We start from the raw sequence: 9,341 nt of genomic DNA, 5'->3' as shown, positions 1-9,341 counted from the left end.
AAGTCATGGGGAGGGGGAAGCCAATGTAATCCATAAGCTGTACCTTGGAAATCTATATTCGTTAAATAAAAGTTAAAAAAAATAAAAAAAAATACTAGGAGTAAAATGCTCTTATTTTCCTTACATATAAAGCATGTCTGCCTAACTCTCAATCACATATGCAAATTTGAGGAGATTTAAGTGTAAACTGAAGGAGGTCTTAGGACCATTAGATGGCAATGCTAGGTTTGACCCAGGATTTGCGCTTCCTTATTCAGCTGGTCTGCTGATGGAAACACACTTCTATGCCTTTCCTACGTCATGAGGAAGATCGAGAAGAGAGAGAAATATCAAAGGGATGCTACTTGTCGAGATTCCCTAACAACCTGGAGTTGGAAGCAGAAATTGCTGTAGTTCAAACCTGCAGTGTGACCTGGGGTCTCTCTTTTCTTCAAGTCCCTAATAGCTTAAGGATTGTACTCAAGCATTAGAATGATGGCGTCATGTTAGACGGTTGCTCTAAATGGCCCTAAAACCCTTCTCTTTCTTATCCTGTACTTAACACAAAGTCAGGTTTTGGTTCTGCCTATCCTTGGGCATGGTGGTTTGTTAGACAGCAAGAGGACTGTCTACACTTAGGAATTTAGCTTATGTTTTTTCTTCAAGAATGAGTTAATATTTAATGTCAATCTTCCCACATAAAATTTATTTACAATGTGTGCCTCATCTATTCCTTTGTTGATCACTGATTTATAGGTTTTCCAGTGTGTGCATCCATTGGATTAAGTATGTTGTAAACATACAGTACACGTGGGGGACACTGGGCTTCCAGAAATGACTCCCTTAGAACACACAGGGGTGCCTATTTCAAGAAGCCTGAGTGTGGACGGGCAAAGAGAACACACTCTGTAAAACAACACCAGAAAGAAGATTATATTAATATCCTTTCTGGCCTTACCCCTGCCTTAGGAGTCAAACGGTGAGTGACTGATGTGGAAGGGAGGGCTAGAGAGACTACAGGAGCAGCGGGAAATAAGGAAGGGGATGAACAAGACGTGTGCAGGTAGGGAACACCAAGAGGACACGCTTCTCCCTCATCCTCTCCATCCATGGAACGGAATTTATTTTAGATAAAATAACAAGGAATTGAGCTTATTGATAAGTAGTCTTACATGCTAACCTTGAAAGTAGGTGTGGAACCAAAATAAAATTCCCATGGAATGTTGGAGTCCCACTTACCAAGGAAGGCAGGAAGTTGTGCGAGTGGCGAAGGGAGGAAGCAAAAGGAATTGAAGATGGGGAAACCCATGCCTATCTTTCAGCAGCAGGATCAGGGTACATTAGCGGGAGGAGGGATGTGGGGAATATCCCCACAGCGCAGGCTTTACAACACTGGTTTGAAACACAGGGACATGCAGTGGGAGAGCAACCCGCCTCCCAGGCCAGGAGCCAAGGACACACAAAGGCATTGTTCTTGTCCCTGCCTGGGTCTCTGGTTTTGCCCCCCATCCAGGGACCACTCAGGGTGCTTCATCTCTAGGCTTCTTCAGGCTCCATCCCCACCCCACTGGCAGTGACTGACACAGCCTCTTCATGCATTTGCTGGTGCTGGAAGTAAAAGCAGCTCTGTTTATTTCTGGAAAATCCCCACAGTAATTCTAAATCGTTGGCTCTGTCTTGTCATTTAAATTCATACAAAGTCAAACTCCCCAAGTCAGAATCCAACGTCTTTACACATGTGCATCTGCATTTTGCTTTCTGAAGCTTTGAGCTCCAAGCTAAAATCCATCTTCACCTTCTACCAAGGAGAAGCTCAGTGGAAGGCTTTGTAAGCGACCCCTCTTTCAGAGGTTGTGTGGGAACTGGCCCCTTGGAGGGAACTGGGTTCATGTGGGTATGCAGAGCTTAGAGAAAGGCAAGATTTTTTAAAAAGCAAGGAGGGAGAGGGGTTTGGGCACAAGTGTTCATATTGGGAGAAGTTCAGGTTGTGTCACTGGGGCAAGAAACGTGGATGCAGGTATGTGTGGTGTGTGCATGTGTGTGCTTGTGTGTGTCCTTACATCTGAGAGAGTGGCTATATGTGTCACAGATGACATTCATAAGTTAATGAATGATCTCCATTTCATGATGTTGCTGGCATTTTTTCTTTTTAATGTCTTGCTTTCTCCCGAAATAGAGTCAGTCTAGCTATAATTTGTGTTTCTTTGATTCAAATTAGCTCATACATATAGCATACAATCATTAGCTTGTAGAAATTCCATTGGTTCATGGTCAATTTTTCCTAATACATTGATGATTTGTAAGGATTATGGTCTTATTTTCTGAGAATTAAAGATAAATACAGCATCAATATATGAAGATTTGAAGAAATAAAAAAAAAGGCAAAATCTTGAAGAAGTAATCAGCTTTGGTGCAAAACCTTAGTGGCTTAGTCTTCCGTGTGTGGCATGTTAGGCCTAATGAGGAAGACGCAGGAGCAAACACAGAAGCTGCAGCAGCATGCTCCTGGGCACTAGGTACCACTTGTGAGGTTTATCTGAGTTGCTTGTCATTTTGATGGAGCTGGTTTTCATCTGAAATAAATGCACAGATAGCCCTAAAATTCCTGCCGGCTGCAATCATGGATAGAAGGTGCCTCTTTCTCTCTCTTTCCCAAAGAAAGGAGGCCAGTCGAGGTGGTCCATGATGACTGAGGCCCCTGCACAAGGCGGCTGAGAGCCCGGGAGGAGGGCAGGTGAAGGGTTGTGGTTTCCAGCCCGTAGCTGCACCTCGCACCAGATATGTAAACTCTTCAATTGGAGCAGACAAGAACTCCCACTTTCTGATCCCTCCTCTAAATGATCCAGAAGGAAAAAGAGTTTTTTTTTTTTTAACATTTGCAAGGCTTTTTTTTTAAAAAATAGACTTCCTCCTTATTTATTACTGTTTTGCTGAAAGTGAAAGTGACTTTGGTCAATAAAATTACCCATCATGAGACCAGATGCCAAGAGCTCCAGAAAGGACACCTGGTCTCAGGTGATTCTAATCTCCTGCCTTTAAGAGATGGACAGTGAGGACGACAGGGCCTTGGGGAGGTGGGGCTAATGACTCACAGGGTTATGGTCTCCATGTGTGTCACCTCAGTCCAAGCTCCAGCTCCCACTGTGGCTCTGTTTGAGGGACTGTCCTCTGAAGAAGTAATTCAGGTTAACTGAGGTCAAGAAGGTGGTTCCCTAACCCAATACAGTCAATGTCTTTGTAATGAGAGGCAACAGAGCTTTCTCTCTCTTTATTCCTTTCTCTCTTCTACATCTCTGTATATCTCATTCTCTCTCTATCCCTCTCTCTCTCTCTCTCTCTCTATCTCTCTCTCTCTCCATCTCTCTTTCTCTCTCTCCCTCTCTCTCTCTTTTTCTCACCCGCCCCCCATCCCATGGGAGGACACCATGAGCACACGACTAGAGGGGCCATCTTTGGACTAGGATGAGCACCCTCACCAAAAACTGCATCTGATGATGTGTTGATGTGGACTTCAAGTCTCCAGGACCCCCTCAGAAAATAAGTGTCTGCTGTTTATTTTTATGCTTATGACCACTCCAGCTGACTCAGACACATGGGGCTGGGCAGCAGTACAACCAGGGGCAGTGCAGAGCAGTATTCCTCCATGCTGGTGCTATTACTCACCTTCCCTGTAATCATTCTAATCACTAAGCATTGGACTGATAAATGTGCTCCTTCAACTTCAGAAATAGAAATGCATAATCATTAAACATATAAATACCATGTGACTTATAATCTTGCATTGCAAAACTCTCAACCTCAGAATTTCTTTTGAAATTAGCCTTTTAATGTGTGTAATTCAGGAGAGTGTCTTTGACTAACTATAAATCAAAGTACTGTGCTATTTCCGGATGAATTTGCTGCCATGGAAACCTGTATGAGGTCACCAGGAGAGCCCTGTTGCTGTGCGGTGTACGGGATGCGGGCTTACCTCTCTTACCTGCTAGACAATGATGTCCAGTTCTGAATGGAATGAGATAATGCTGTGTAGCCAAAATGTGAGTAGCTGCTATTCACTGTTAATTATCTGATCCTTATTTACAGATGCCCAACTTTCTTAATGGAGAAAATATCTGACCATGTGGCCGTTGCACTAATGGCATTCAAATCCTAATGCAATATTGATTTAATGTAGGTTTCTCAAAGGTTAAGTATCCATTGGCTCCTGCATAAATAACATGGAGCAGAAAAATGCAAAATGCCACAGGAAAGGAATCTTGATCTCCATGGCTTAAATTCAGAGACTTCAGAAGAGGTAAACCCAAAATTATTAACTATTTAGTTATGGTGAAATGCCATTAAACCCAACAAAACAAATGCAACAACCTGCATCCTTCATCTGTCAGCATGCTCCCTGTGTACCTGATCCCCCTTTCTCAGTTGCAAATGTTGCCGTTTGCTCCTCCTTTTGTTCCAATGAATTTAGAACTTTGATATGCGGCATCTTGACATTTGGCCCACTGAGAAAATGTTCAGAACCTCAGGACATCCACAGTCATCACATCAAGAGCTATTTGTATGGGCAGATGCCTAAAAATGTTGTGCTGCTTGCTGTCTTAATTATCACAGAAAAATCTTACAACACGGAAGGGAACATTACATCCAGCTCTGGAGAGCACTGGGTGGTACAGCGAAGGACTGAATCACCTTACAAAGCTTTGAGTCACAGCCTGCTCAGCTGCTCCGGGGCTGCCATCAAGGCTCTTTGCTCCAAAGGAGTTTATTTCCTGACACTAGCAGGATGGGAGTTTAGACACCAGACAAGCACATCACCAGGATTGATTTCACCCAGGATCACCGAGGAATCCCTGAACTCTGAAGAATACTCATGTCGCACTCATGCCCTTTCAGTCACACTTTTGAAATGATCTCACGATAATAATTTAACTTCCTTAAAAAGCATTCCCTTGCTTCACGATATAATTCAATTTCCTTAAAAAGCAATCCCTTGCTTCCTCTTGCCTCTCACTCATGATTGCATGTGGCAGAAGCAGCTTGGGTAACAGATTATTATGTTGCAGCCTCGTCATTTGTCAAAATATATTCATTCTTACCCTCCCTTCACATTAACCTTAAATTATGCCATCTAGGATGCAAGCAAAACAAAAGCAAGGACAAACATGTTTTAAATGTTTATTATTTTTCTCATTCACTGGAAAGGCAGAGCAAGGGAAAATTATATATGATATATAATATATTATAAAACAATCTCTCGATTCACACACACACACAGGGGCAGGAGAGAGAGAAATCGTTCATCCGTGGGTTCCTTCCCCAGATGATTACAACAGCCAACGATGGGCCAGATTGAGAGCTCCAACTGGGTCTCCCACTTGAGTGCGACAAGCCAAGCACTGGAAGCATCTTCTGCTGCTTCCCAATGCATCAGCAGGAAGCTGGATCAGAAGTGAATAGTCAGGGCACAAACCGACACTCTGATATGGGAGAAGAGCATCCCGAGCTGCATAGTAACTTGCCGTGTCAAAATGTCTGCCCTTTTTAATAACATACATTGCACCTGCAAATTACAAAAATAATTCAAGAAACACTTGAATGTATGCATTAGTGAGCATGTGTGGGTGTCCGTGCGTGTGTGTTTGTATGTGTGCATGTTCATTCATGGACATATTGATGCACACTCAACTTTCAGCAAACTAAGGAAGGAAGGAACTGAAAGAAGCCATTTTTTGCTGCTGTTGTTTTTGTTTTCTGCAGGTCAAGATAAAGCAAACAAGCAAAAAATAAAAATGACAGATGTTGTTTCTGAACATGAAGGACCACTCAGGTTAGTTCTGTAAAGATCAGCCCTTTGCTAATCTTGAGGTTAAGCACATGGGCTGTATATTTCTACACCTGACCTCTTCCATGCTAATCTTGAGGTTAAGCACATGGGCTGTATATTTCCACACCTGACCTCTTCCATGCTAATCTTGAGGTTAAGCACATGGGCTGTGTATTTCAGCACCTGACCTCTTCCATGGACATGCAGGGAGATGTGCACAGGCTGCACGCTTCAATCAGAATTCTCTTATCAGTTTGCAGTGTTCACTATGGGCATTCTCGTTGGTAGGGTAGTCTCAGGACAGTCTCACCACATATCCCCTGACAAGGGCCCTATCTGATCCACAGGATGGAGCTACATGAGAAGGACCCGAAACAGCTCAGCTCTGTGCTGTGAATGAGGCTGGCAGACTGAAGGCAACTCCAAGAATGTAGGATGGTCCAGAGCTGTGGGGACTCTGCTTAGCCGCACGATGGCACAGTCATCACCACCCAAACTATTACTCCCAAAAAATTCTTAAAATCACAGACATCTTAATCCTCCTAATTTCAATCTTACATACAATGCAGAAAGAAGGAGTTATTATCATATGCAGAAAGAAAACTACTTCAACAACCTCATGAGCTAGACCTCACTCTCCATCTCATTAAATTCTCACCTGCACAACAAAATCCAAAGGACAGCTTCCTTTCTCATTAAATCAAGAATTTCCAGATACTCCGTATATTATCCCCAGAAATTATACCTGCTTTTAGCTCATTTTCATCTACTAAATTATTGAATTTCTAATCACATCTAATAATGTTCTGAGCTTAATCCACTGATTATAAAATGCACTGTTTATCATTTACATTTTTGTATATAAATAAGATGCATTAAGGTAGCATTTTGTCATAGTTATTTATGCAGTTGGTCTGATTATTGCTCAGCCTATTCAGCATGTTACTGAACTTTGAAACAGCTGCTGAAGAATTTCCTTTAAATGTAGTCCATGATCCTGGGAAGTTTTTCTGACTCATACAAGTTTGTACTAAGGACTTGATAAGATTTTGCAATAAAGTAGACTCATTTTCAACTTGTGAACACACAGGTGAGTAGTGGACACTAGTGGTTTTATGAGCCATGGATTCCATATTGCCTGGGAGTGCAGTAGTTCCTTTCTGGATTGATTTGTTCACATGCCACTGGAGAAGAGTTGAAAAAGCCAGGCTATCAGCTTCCTGGAAGAAGACAGCTGTTGAGGGAGAAAAAAAAACCTTCAGGAAGGGAGATTGCATGATTCATGGGTTTGTGAGCAGTCCCTGTGTCTCCTCAGGGGCCTGTGGCCCCATCCACCCTGATCCATGTGTAGCGGCTCTTCTCTACCTTTGCTATGAACCTCTACATGTACTGAGAGCAGGTTAGGTGTCTGGCCCTCTCACTTGCTCTTGACTTTGATTCTCTGCTATTCATTTCAATGCAACCTATACTTGTGGCTGAGTGAAGGAAATATCTCTGCTGCCAAACAAAGTGTTCATGTGTTTGTCACATTTTGAAACAGTCATTGATTCCAGAGTGGAATACCCTTGAGTGATAATACTATGCGACTGTCAGTGGTTCACAATGCCTATTAATATGTTGTATCTTTTAAAAGTTGCATTGATAAATAGCCCTGTTTAAGTATTTCTTTAACCTAGCACCTACCATATTCATCAACTAGAAAGCCCTTTTTTGGGGGTTGGATGCATATTAATATGCTTTGTGCATCATTGTCAGAAAGGGTGCAGGATGGCTTTTGCTTTGGAACCTCAGCAGAAAATAAGACAGGAATGGCATTAACTACACAGGAGTAGATGCTGCGTTTGACAAAATCAACTCTGGATGTTAAGATGACAAAAGCTGGCACCCAGCAGAGGAAGCATTTTGGAAAGTGCTTATTTTCTATGACCTTTAAAATAATCTGGGCAGGACTCCGAGATCATTTAGGTCTGGCCTGGCATCATGATAATTCTAAGGATCTACAATTTATTATGATTTATGTTCTTAAGTTAGAAGAACCGAGGGATGATTCCAACTTCCTGCTAATGTACACTGTTAGAGGCAGGGGCTGACAGCTCAAGGACTTGGGTCCCTATTGTCCACATGGGAGATTCCCAACTCAACTCTGGTCCCTGGCTTCTGCCTGATCCAATCTTGATTGTTGCAAGCATTTTGGGAGTAAACAGCGGATGGAAGATCTCTATGTTTCCATTTCTCTCTCTCTCTCTCTCTCCTCTCCCCTCTTTCACTTGCAAATGAATAAAAATAAAATACATTTTTTAAAAAAATTCTGTTGAAAAACATAATTTTAATACACTCTATAATCACAGGCTTAATGCACCACTAACCATAATGTTCAACAAGTAAAAAGTAGAAAGACTATGGAATCATAGTTCCATAGGAGTATAAACAAGGGCCAAAAGCAACAATCAAATAACAGATGTCCCTTTCATTCCTATAACTGACACATATCAGATAAAACATATGATGTTTGTCTTTTTGGGACTGGCTTATTTCATTAAGCATAAATTATGGTTTGTAAAAATTAAAGAAAAAAGAAAGAAAGGAAGTAGGGGGATTGAGGGAGGGAGAGTGAAGGGGGGAGGGACATATGGTTATCTCCTCATAATTAAACCTATGAGATACATGAAATCTGTCTCTTTATATTAATAAAATTTTAAAACAACCGTACATCGTGAGAAAGATATGGAATTTGTTAAGTATATAAGTAAGAAAAAAAAAATTTGCCAACCAGTGCTACTGAAATCGGCACCCCTTCACTAACTGGTTCCAGGTTTGATCTTCTGCCTGCGGTTGAGGGATGCAAACCTGTCATGTGCATCTAAGAGGACAAAAACAAAACCAGGGAGGTGATATCGAGGGTCTGGTTGTGTCGTGTTTGTGTGTCCCTTGAGAGCACTGGCATGTCCCTGGGGATGGAGTAAATGCACATGCTGCCAGCTGCTGAAGCAGCACAGTTTAAACCTTGGTGACCCCTCACTCTGATTCAGCTTGTTCCCGGGATGTTTTGGAAAGGCAGCTGTTACCGTTCACTGAATATTGAACACGTGTGAGATTTAAAACGCACTGACATCTTGGCTGCATTCACCAGAGACTCTATTCTGTACATTTAATTTAATCAGCTGTGGTGGAGGGACCAGGATTTTCATATCTCCAGGTAGTCCTAAGGCCCACTAAGGATCAGAGTCCCTGCTTCAGAAACTCTAGGATTTGAGCATCACACAGAGGACTGTCTGCTCATCCAGGTGGCTCAGGTAACCACGGATGAGGCGGCAGCCCTGCTGGGCGACTCAGGCCCAGTGTGTCCACTCACCGACGAAAGGGCACCAGCTCCCCGCTTTGTGGCAGACCCTTGAGGAAACAGCACCCAGCGTTGCAGGTGCTCCCTAGTGCCTGTGACTCCTGCACAGTGGAAATCGGCTCCTCGGCCTGTCACTTGCCATGTCTAGTGTGGTAGCAGCAAGACGAAGAGAATTAAATATGAGTCAGCCTCAAATAGCAT

The 9,341-nt window shown here is 42.6% G+C and overlaps 1 long non-coding RNA gene across 1 annotated transcript; it reads left to right on the top strand.

The window, feature by feature from the left end:
- Positions 1-3,916: 3,916 nt before the first annotated feature.
- Positions 3,917-7,349, top strand: LOC127487374 (uncharacterized). Its single transcript, XR_007914200.2, has 3 exons — positions 3,917-4,016; positions 5,734-5,803; positions 6,148-7,349. It is a non-coding gene; the product is annotated as an uncharacterized lncRNA (long non-coding RNA).
- Positions 7,350-9,341: the final 1,992 nt, after the last annotated feature.

The sequence above is a fragment of the Oryctolagus cuniculus genome, chromosome 8 (assembly GCF_964237555.1).
Source record: "Oryctolagus cuniculus chromosome 8, mOryCun1.1, whole genome shotgun sequence".
Classification (NCBI taxonomy): domain Eukaryota; kingdom Metazoa; phylum Chordata; class Mammalia; order Lagomorpha; family Leporidae; genus Oryctolagus; species Oryctolagus cuniculus.
Note: the sequence above shows the minus strand (reverse complement) of the source record. Positions and strands in the feature narration are given on the sequence as shown.